We start from the raw sequence: 9,994 nt of genomic DNA on the forward strand, positions 1-9,994 counted from the left end.
AAATTAATTCTGGTAAGAGATTCTCAAGGTGCGAATGAAAGAAATAATAATAGAAGGTTTTACTCGTATTTCTAAATTATATTAGAGAAATGTAATCGAAAGCATTATGAGACCTAAACTGTCTCATATGATTGCTAAGATAAAAGAAGATATAACTTTATTTCAGAATAATATGCCCATGGTGGCAGTAATGTAATAGAATGATATGATATTCAACATTATATAATCAAATTACTTAGGCGATCTTGACTGCCAGTGTGACGTGTACATTAAATCATCAAGTTATTTACGGTATTCTGACAGAAATAACCTTTTACCTTTGTGTGGAAGTTTTGTTTGCTTGGTAATGTTTAGAGCAAAGCCAATTTAGGCTATCTGTTGTATCTACCACCGGGAATCGAACCCTTGATTTTAGCGTTGAAAGTCAGTAAGATTGAAGCCGTCCCACCAGAGGGACAAAATAATAAAAAAAAATATAGCAAAGAATTATGGACAGTTTTATCACCTCGAAAAACAGAAAAAAGGCAATACATATATGAGTTAAAACACTTTAATTTATTAATATATGTTTATGTTTGTGAAGTTAACGATATTTTATCCTGATTATGTGAACATTTTTAGTAATCATATCTTCTTTATGAAAAGCATTGTGAATGCCTAGCAATTTATTTTGCATGATTTTATCCTAATTATGTGAACATTTTTAGTTATCATATCTTCTTTATGAAAAGCATTGTGAATGCCTAACAATTTATTTTGCATGATTCCCATCATTTGCTAGTAACCCTAGTTTGGTGCAATGTGGAGAAAATTAATATTGATAAAGTTAAGTAAACAAAATTACAAGGAATGATTGCGTTGAAAACAGCAAATCCAAATATTTGACTAATTATATTAGTTTGTTTTAGCCTAAAAACAAGCCGAAAACAAAATATATTAAAAAATAACAAACAAAATAAAAAACGCTGAACTAAATGAAAAGATCCCAGGATACAAGCTATGATGTGGGATATAAAATGTACCCTAGGTTTTGGAGGTGACTGAGAGGTAGGGCCCACACTATGGTGGGGATACACCGTCTTAACCTCCATTAGCCAGTCTCACATAAAGAAAGAAAATAAAGGAATAGCAATAGATATAGAAGTAGAAAATAGAAATTGGGAGAGCAAGATGTGGGTGCTGAAGCCCACAACGTCCCACATCCGTATCACCCTTTACTGCCTGCAGAGAGTTATGGGAAGGTGACTGATTTCCAAAGTAAAGAAGAAAATAATGAATTGAAAAATAAATATAAAGTAAGAATAAGAAAAAGAAACAAACAATCTGTAACACTTTAATCAACTAACATTCACACCTCAACTCACTCAACAATAACTTCATCTCTGAAAAGTACATTGCTGGTATTTACACTTCATAATGATCCACAATGACTCTACCATTGCACTTTACAGCTCACAATGGTTAACACTAACTTCTAAACATTTTCGTTGTTATCCGCTAGAAATGTTCAGTATATGCTTTTTATCTAGGTGAGACATTAGCTAAATAGGCGACTAATTCATTTTCTCAGGTAGTTATTATTGATCACGCATGCGTTGATCATAATCGATCAAGTCTACTAAACAGGAGCCATTTTTGAATAAATCAGCGCCATCTTCAGGCAGAGTGTGAGTGTCATATTTCTTATTATCATTAACCAATAAACTCCATAATTCCTCCATACCCTATTTGTATTGATTCAGGAAAGTTACAGTTTGATGAGACAACAGAAGGTCTCATTCATTTATTACCCTGGTTTTTTTTGACGATTTCCAAATCCCATGTGCGCAGCTGACACTTTATGCACCTGGCAGTTTTCTAGCAGAATTAAAACAGATTTTAGTGTCTTCATCATATCCCACTGTTGTGGTAAGGGCTTCTTTTAGAACACCCTGTCATGGTATTGTTTCTCAGAAGCCAACATGCAACAATAAATAAGAGATTCATCAGTTCACATCCATGTAATATATCTCAACCTGCAACCATTATATGACTTTCACCATGGAATTCAACCTTGCGAAATCATCTAAACTTATATTCTTAGTTAATGGGAAGTTTTAGTTCGCGATACAAATGAACTTAGATTAGCCAGAACGAGTCTTTTTTTGTCTTGGAATTTCGCACAAAGCTACTCGAGGGCTATCTGTGCTAGCCGTCCCGAATTTAGCAGTGTAAGACTAGAGGGAAGACAGCTAGTCATCACCGCCAACTCTCGGGCTACTCTTTTACTAACGAAAAGTGGGATTGACGGTCACATTATAACGCACCCACGGGTGGGAGGGCGAGCATGTTTTAGCGCGACTCGGGCGCGAACCGGCGACCCTCAGATTACGAAATGCACGCCTTAACGCGCTAGGCCATGCCAAGCCCGAGTGCATTGTCACCAAAATGTGTTATAGTTGTTACAATGTAAACATATTGTCATCATTCATTATATCAAAACCTATTCATAAAATACTCATTCTAAGAAGAACATACATTGACATTCGCAGGCAGTAAGAGTGTGGAACATGCCACAACTGTAACCAAGTCTAACCAATAACAAAACCTTAATTAATAAACACTGCAATATCTCCGTAATGAGCCATATCTGTCCGTTGATATTGTTTTGTGTTGGACAGGACTGGACAGCATAGCTGGCATATCTGCAGATGAAGAAACAAGACAATCGGTTTTACCAGTTAATGATTTTTTGCACATGCGCATTAGAATAAGATGATTTTCTTAGCAATCACGTAAGGTGTAAAATTGTCATTGACTGTCCAATATTTTTCGTCACAATATCGCAGGTAGATGATGAAAGATATTAACATACCATTGCCAGTATAACTTACCAATTGTGCTTATAGTGTTAAGTTTCTGTGGCGACGGTGAAATTATGCCAGTAGATGTATTTGTTTGGAGTTTTTTTTAAGGACTAAGAATGTAATAAAAAAACTACTTATTTGATTCTCTGGAGCAACTCCCGAATATTTTATTTCTCGTTTCTCTCTTGCTAGTGAAGAAACTATGGTTGAGCTATTCGACCATAAGTGAAGCGGCACGTGAACAGATGAATAGGAAAAAGATCTTTATTGATGTCTGAAATGTGTCGTCACCTCTGATAAAGAAAGGCCACACAATGTTCAGGTTATCTTTAAGTTTTTCTAAATGATTTTAGATTTACGTTCTCTTTATCTCATAGACTTTCATGATACTTGAATTGAACTTGTTGGCTTATGGTCTAACGCATCAATTGTAACAAATTGAATGTTGCTACACGTTTCTTTTTTTCAATACTTCCAAGTATTCCACTATCTGATCATTCTTTGTAGAACGATATAAACTATATCACAACCTTTTGTAACACGATTTCAAACTTTCATTCTTAAAAGACTAATGTTTCTTTATGAGGTGTTTCTCCAATAATGCATTTGTCGTTTTAGTTCTGTTTTACGTCAAAGTTGTATGTCAGTAAAACAAACTCGAACCGTAATAACTTTATTATTTACATTTTGATATTTATTTCTTATCACTGTTACGTCTCATACGTCTATTACTTAATTTGCTATTATCATCTTTACTTTGATCTCGATCTGGCAGACCGTGTACTACAAATTATCATTGTTTAAGTATCGGCTTACCAACTATAGCCAGGTGGCAACTAGCACTACTAATAATACACAAACATACATTTTATTTGTCTCTTTTGGATATATGTGAAAACTACACGAGAGACATCTGTGCTTACAATTTTGAGTTGTTAGATTCAAAAACACAACAACAACAAAAACCAGCAACCGCTGGAAACTCTTGGATTTATCTAATCGAATAATGAAATTTAAATGTTACTCCTATAACACATCCATAGCTTCAACATACGATGCTTCGATAACGGGACACGAACCAATAACTCTTTGCTCGATAGCCCCTTATATATATGTAATTTGGAAACGTAGCTACAGTCATTATAATATTACCGTATCTGTGAAACTAAACAATAGATAGTAATGGTGCTAATGAAATGTGTTTGTAACTACAATGTGTATTTATGGAAAAAGAAATTGTGAATATACCATTATAAAATTCAGTGATCTGTTGTCTAAGTCTGATGTGTAAAATCGGGTCACATTTTACTACTATGGAATCAACTGTACAAAGTATGGTTAAGTAGCTTGTTGTAATGGTTTCACATCTAATAAACTTTCATACAATTTAATCGATAGTTTCAGTAGATATAATTTTCATCACTTACTCACCACTTTGTGCCCCCTAGTGGGGCTAAGGTAAGCTTACGTACTTGAAATAACCACATAGCTGTGTCGTATAGCTTTAGTTACCATGAAATTTTATGGTTGAGTTAAATTTCTGAAGTTCAGGATTAAACTTGTCTATTTTATGCTCTTTGCTAAAGATAATTTTACACTACATAGAATGTATAGAAAATTATATAAATATCAAGACATTTCTTTAACACTATTTGAATGGTCTCTGCTTTACTCGGGTTATAAAAATATTCGCCAAATAATTAACATTTTTTATTATTTTATTGTTTTATCTATTATTTTCTTGAGTGGTAACCGATTTTTCTCTCTTCTGTGTCTTTTTTTCGAAATGAATTTATAGTTTCAAATGTTTACAAAATTCTTTCATAATAACGATATTTTAAAGTAGTTAATGTGTGTGGTTTAAACTGGTAATTGTAACTATAAATTTATCCACATGGCAGTATCCAAATATACTAGGGTTCTGTGCACTGTTAACGTGCTTGAGACTTGTGGCTCCAAAATCGCCAAAGAAAGAAAAATAGCTTCAAGAGCTGGCGGTAGGTGGTGTTGACTAGCTGTCTTCCTTTTGCGCTGCCACCTGCAGATTCACACCTCTAAAATCGGGTTTCGATATCTGTGGTGGGCATAGCTTTGTGCTGTATTCTAAAAGCACGACCTTCTGAGTTCTAATTTACCGGACAAAATTATATATGGATGATTTACGTTGAAAAACGTAAAGTAGAGAAATTACATTCATTGTATAGAGCTTGTTATAGAAACAAGTGTTCGTGATTTTACTTAAATTTTTTACCAGTTTCTATGCAGCTTTGGGAAGTATACAAGTAACAAATATAAAATGAGAAATGTAATCGCTACTAGTAAATATTTCACAAGTGTGTTAAGGCGTTCGACTCGTAATCCGAGGGTCGCGGGTTCGAATCCCGGTCGCATTAAACATGCTCGCCCTTTCAACCGTGGGGGCGTTATAATGTTACGGTCAATCCCACTATTCGTTGGTAAAAGAGTAGCCCAAGAGTTGGCGGTGAGTGGCTTTGACTAGCTGCCTTCCCTCTAGTCTTACACTGCTCAATTAGAGACGGCTAGCGCAGATAGCCCTTGTGTAGCTTTGCGCGAAATAAAAAAAAACACAACAAAATAATAGTTCACAATCGGTATTAGAAGATTTCAAGCAACAAAACAGTGAATATTGCACGAATGAAATACATTTGTTATAATAAACGAGTTATTTAGTGTTACGTTATCGGTAAGTGTCTTAACATTGTTGGTCCATATCCAACAATAAAAAAGATATAAGATTATATCTAAACGGTAAGGAAAACTTATGGCTATGACTTCGAAATACACTTATCACTATATCCCAACTCATAGCAGAAAAGATAAAGGATAGCTAATCTTATATTCCAGGATTTGTTTATAATGTTTGTATCAAGTTGTGCTTTTGTTGATTCTGTTAATTAATTAAACAAGTGAATTTTATTAAGCAGCAGTAAACATCTAAAATATATATATATATATACTGCAGCGAAGTTTATGTTCGAAAATATATACGAAACATTGAATGTTACTAAGAAAGCATTATGAAAACTACATATAACGTTACAGTGTATGGAATCAACACTTAAATACCATAATTTAGGCTTAATATCTTATTCATTACCATAGATATTTTAAACTAATAATGAGGCAGATTTTAATGGAATATCCTCATTTATTATCCAATTAGGTTTAACTTTATTAAATAAAGAGGACATAATATGTAAACCTCTGCATATAATAAAATAAACACCTGCCTCAGGCCAGTAGGACAGTTTACATAAAATTAAAATAAAACTTCTCTGTATAGAAATTCTGCTTAGCTTTATTCGTATTACACTATCCTACAGGTCAAAATATAGCAGACAGTATTCAAACATTGACGCCTTCAAGCGACTGTCGACCCTCTCTGCTGAATTGAAGCGGAAGAACCACTGTTTAGGCCCGGGTTACAAACTAAGGCTCATTCTGAAACACTAATAGAACCTTTTAAGATGGTTTTTGAATCTGGTCCAGCAACTCCAATATATTACACTTTTTCTCTAATTATCCTGAAAGTACACTTTCTAGTACAAAGTTCCATTCAGTTCAGTTTTCCACAAGAAATAGCTTCCATAAAACCGAATCTCTAATAAATTTTACTCAAACATAAGCCATTGGTTAAAGTTCACACTAATACATTATTTATTGTAATGATTTACATTGAGAACCTTAATGTATTATTATAGCTTTCATCTCTAACTGTCAAATTATCCATTTTTTTTAAACCTATCATTGTGGGCGGTGGTTCACGAACTGAGTAAGGAGCTGAGTCATTATTGTTCTAGGTCAGGGGTGTGCAACATTTTTCGTCGGTGGGCCATATAACCAACTTCATCAATCAAGCGGGGCCACTTAAAAACAAGCTTATTCGTGTACATGCACAATAAATTAAAAAAATTCTCAAAATGCAAGCAATAATATTTTATATTTTTGCATGAGTGATCATTTTAGTGCGACACTTGAAATTTAGAGTCTTTGCAGAGCTTGTCAATATCAGCTTTGACAGAAGTGGTTGCCACTCTTAACTGACTGGTCAAATGTTCATCAGTCAGCTGACTTCTACATTTGGTTTTGATGAGCTTCATTTTGGAGAAAAATTGCTCACAGCAGTAGGTGATACCAAAAAGGGAGGCAATTCTTTGTGCATGACGGGACAAATTGGGAAACTTTTCACGTACACAGAGTTTGTAAAAGTCTAGCAAACTGTTTTCAGAGAATTTCCTTTTAGTGTCCATGTCAGCCTGCAGTTCAATGAGTTCCATTTGGCAATCATCAGGACTGTCTTCCACTGCCAAATCAAAAGGTTGAGCGAACAATTTCAATCTAATTTCAGTTTGTCTGAAATCTGGAAATCTGTTTGCAAACTCATCACGCAGCTTTTGTACACTGGTTCCATATTTGTTGCAATCCAGATTAGGAAATTCCAGTTTCCTGGTTGCAAGACATGTAAAATGGGTCAATATGGCTCTTTTCAACTGAACCTGGAAAAGTTCCAATTTCGTCTCAAAAGCACAAATATGCTCAAACAACTTATTCACAAGTTGACTTTTCCCTTGTAGTTTTAAGTTTAAATCAGACAGATGCTGTGTAATGTCTGTGAGGAATGCTAAGTCATTCAGCCAGTTCTCATTGCTCAAGAAGTCCACATTCTGACGTTTGCTCTCCATGAAGAACTTAATCTCCTCTCGCAGATTCCAGAATCTCTTCAAAGTAGCAGCTCTACTAAGCCAACGTACAGCAGAGAAGTACAAAACATCTGAATACTCACTGTCCAGCTCATCTAAAAAAGTTTTAAATTGTCGATGATTTAATCCTCGTGTTCGAATATAAGTTACGCATTGGACGACATTTTTCATGACTTCTGCAAAATCCAGAACTTTGGTGCACAAGCTCTCTTGGTGAATAATGCAATGGCTTACAACTACGTCTTGTGCTCCAATTGCAGTTAGAAATTTCTTGGTGAATCCATTTGTCCTACCTGTCATGGAAGGAGCACCATCTGTTGTAACACCACATAATTTATAAGGATTCAGTTCAAACTTTTCTACAACCTTAAGCACTTGTTCACAAATATCCTGTCCTGTGGTTGTGGAGGAAAGGCTTGCCATATCTAAAACTCTTCGAAAACATCAAAGCCTGCAGTAACAGCTCTGATGAAAATGACAAGTTGGGATGTGTCATTGATATCAGTGCTTTCATCCAAAGCCAGACTGAAAGCTTCACACGAATTCAATCTCTCTTTCAAAGTTTCTTTGATGTCCTCTGAAAGATCTTTTGTCCTGCGTGAGACAGTAAAGCGGGAAAGGCTAGTTTGCTCCACCAAATATTTTTCTCTGGACATGCATATTCTGTGAATATTGTTAAACAATTTTAATAAATTCTCAATCACTGAAAGGCTTTCCCTTTTCTGCCATACATTCACAAAGCTTAAAACTCAGTTTTGTCACCAGTTCTGAATTTTTCTTGAAAGTGGAAAAACACCTTGTTGCTTTTCAATGGATGTTTTTAAATGTTCAATTTTGTCCTTTCGTGCCTGACCAACAATTTCATCAAACTGGGAGGAGTGCTTAGTTGCGTAATGTCGCTTAATATTGTACTCTTTCATGACTGCAATTGTAGTTTGACAGACGAGGCAGACAACACCTTGATTATGTGGGACAACAAGATATTTTGTGCACCATTCACTGTTGAATAACCTTCCCTCATCATCAATTTTTCTTAACTGCTGACATTTTACTAGCCCTGAAATCAAAACAAAAATTATTCTCACGAAAATAGCAAAGTAGAAAAAAACAGAATTTATTTACACATGGAACCTCTTATGGACAGAAACACATGTTTCTAAATTGGCATCCCGATCATAGCCTTCCGGTACTTAAATTAATTGAGAATAGCAAAATACAGTGTGACCTCGCCTATTCGCGGTTCGCCATTCGCGGCCCCGCATATTCGCGGGTTATGCGCGAACTGCGTTTTTGTAGGTCACAGAAACTGAAAGGGCTTTTCGAGGAGATTTCTGTTGTATTTACTCAATCAAGCCGTTTTTATCAATTGTCGTCTTCACCAAACAAGATTGGACTGCTATTGGCTGACTGCCTCAGCTTCCCCAACAACGCAAACGGCAAAGCACAGCCCGGTAACGCACGGTACAATTTAGTGAAATACATAACAGTATGCATTATTGCTACATTATTACTGCATCAATGAGTATAAGTATCATTAGTGTTTGGGAAGCATTTCATATAGTATATAATCGCATACATATACGTTTTAAAACTGCGTCCAATATTCGCGGTTTTCGCTATTCGCGGGAGGGTAAAGAACGTAACCCCGCGAATAACGAGGTCACACTGTACATAGAATCAGATGCATCTGAAAGCAAAAATTTTAATAAATTCAGTAAAGTCACAACAATATGCTAAATAATAATCAATTTACCTTCAATCTCTTGTAGTAACTGTAAAAGGTAATAAAATTTTCACCAATAATGAATGACGGACAGCAGAGGTTAGGGAAAATTGTCGCCAGCGGGCGAAGGCGAGGTTCAGGACATGACGTTGAGTCGTAGACAATAGTGCTAGTGCACGTCACCTATTCATGCCCTAAGGAGGCCGACCAATCGAATTCGGCCTGCTCCTCTCTAGCAAAGATAATTTTAGAAGTTTGTCGAGTCGAAGCCTGGGAATCCCGTAGGATCGATGCTTTTAAAAATATTCCATTTGCGTTGGATTACAGATCAGGCCACATGGTTAGATTACAACAACTAGGGCCACACTAAATGGCTTGGCGGGCCGGGTTGTGGCCCGCGGGCCGCCTGTTGCACACCCCTGGCTTAGATGAACCACTTGCGCTTCGCTTCGGTTTGGACTTGGGTTCAGAGATGCAGAGAAGTGGTGAGGACGAACGTGAGTTATCTGGTTGTACTTCTTGGATATGTTGTTCTTCTGTGGCCTGAGGTGATTTATGTCTTCTTGCTGTCTTACTTTGTGACTTCTGAGTGTTTGTAATCTTGAAGTCCGTCTAGACTGATGCATCTGTAGTCTTAGTTCACGTGGTTTGTGTCTGGCTTAAGGTTATATTACATGAAATTAGAGCTGTCGTCTGGCAGGATT

The sequence above is a fragment of the Tachypleus tridentatus genome, unplaced genomic scaffold (genome assembly GCF_004210375.1).
Source record: "Tachypleus tridentatus isolate NWPU-2018 unplaced genomic scaffold, ASM421037v1 Hic_cluster_2, whole genome shotgun sequence".
NCBI classification, from domain to species: Eukaryota; Metazoa; Arthropoda; class Merostomata; order Xiphosura; family Limulidae; genus Tachypleus; species Tachypleus tridentatus.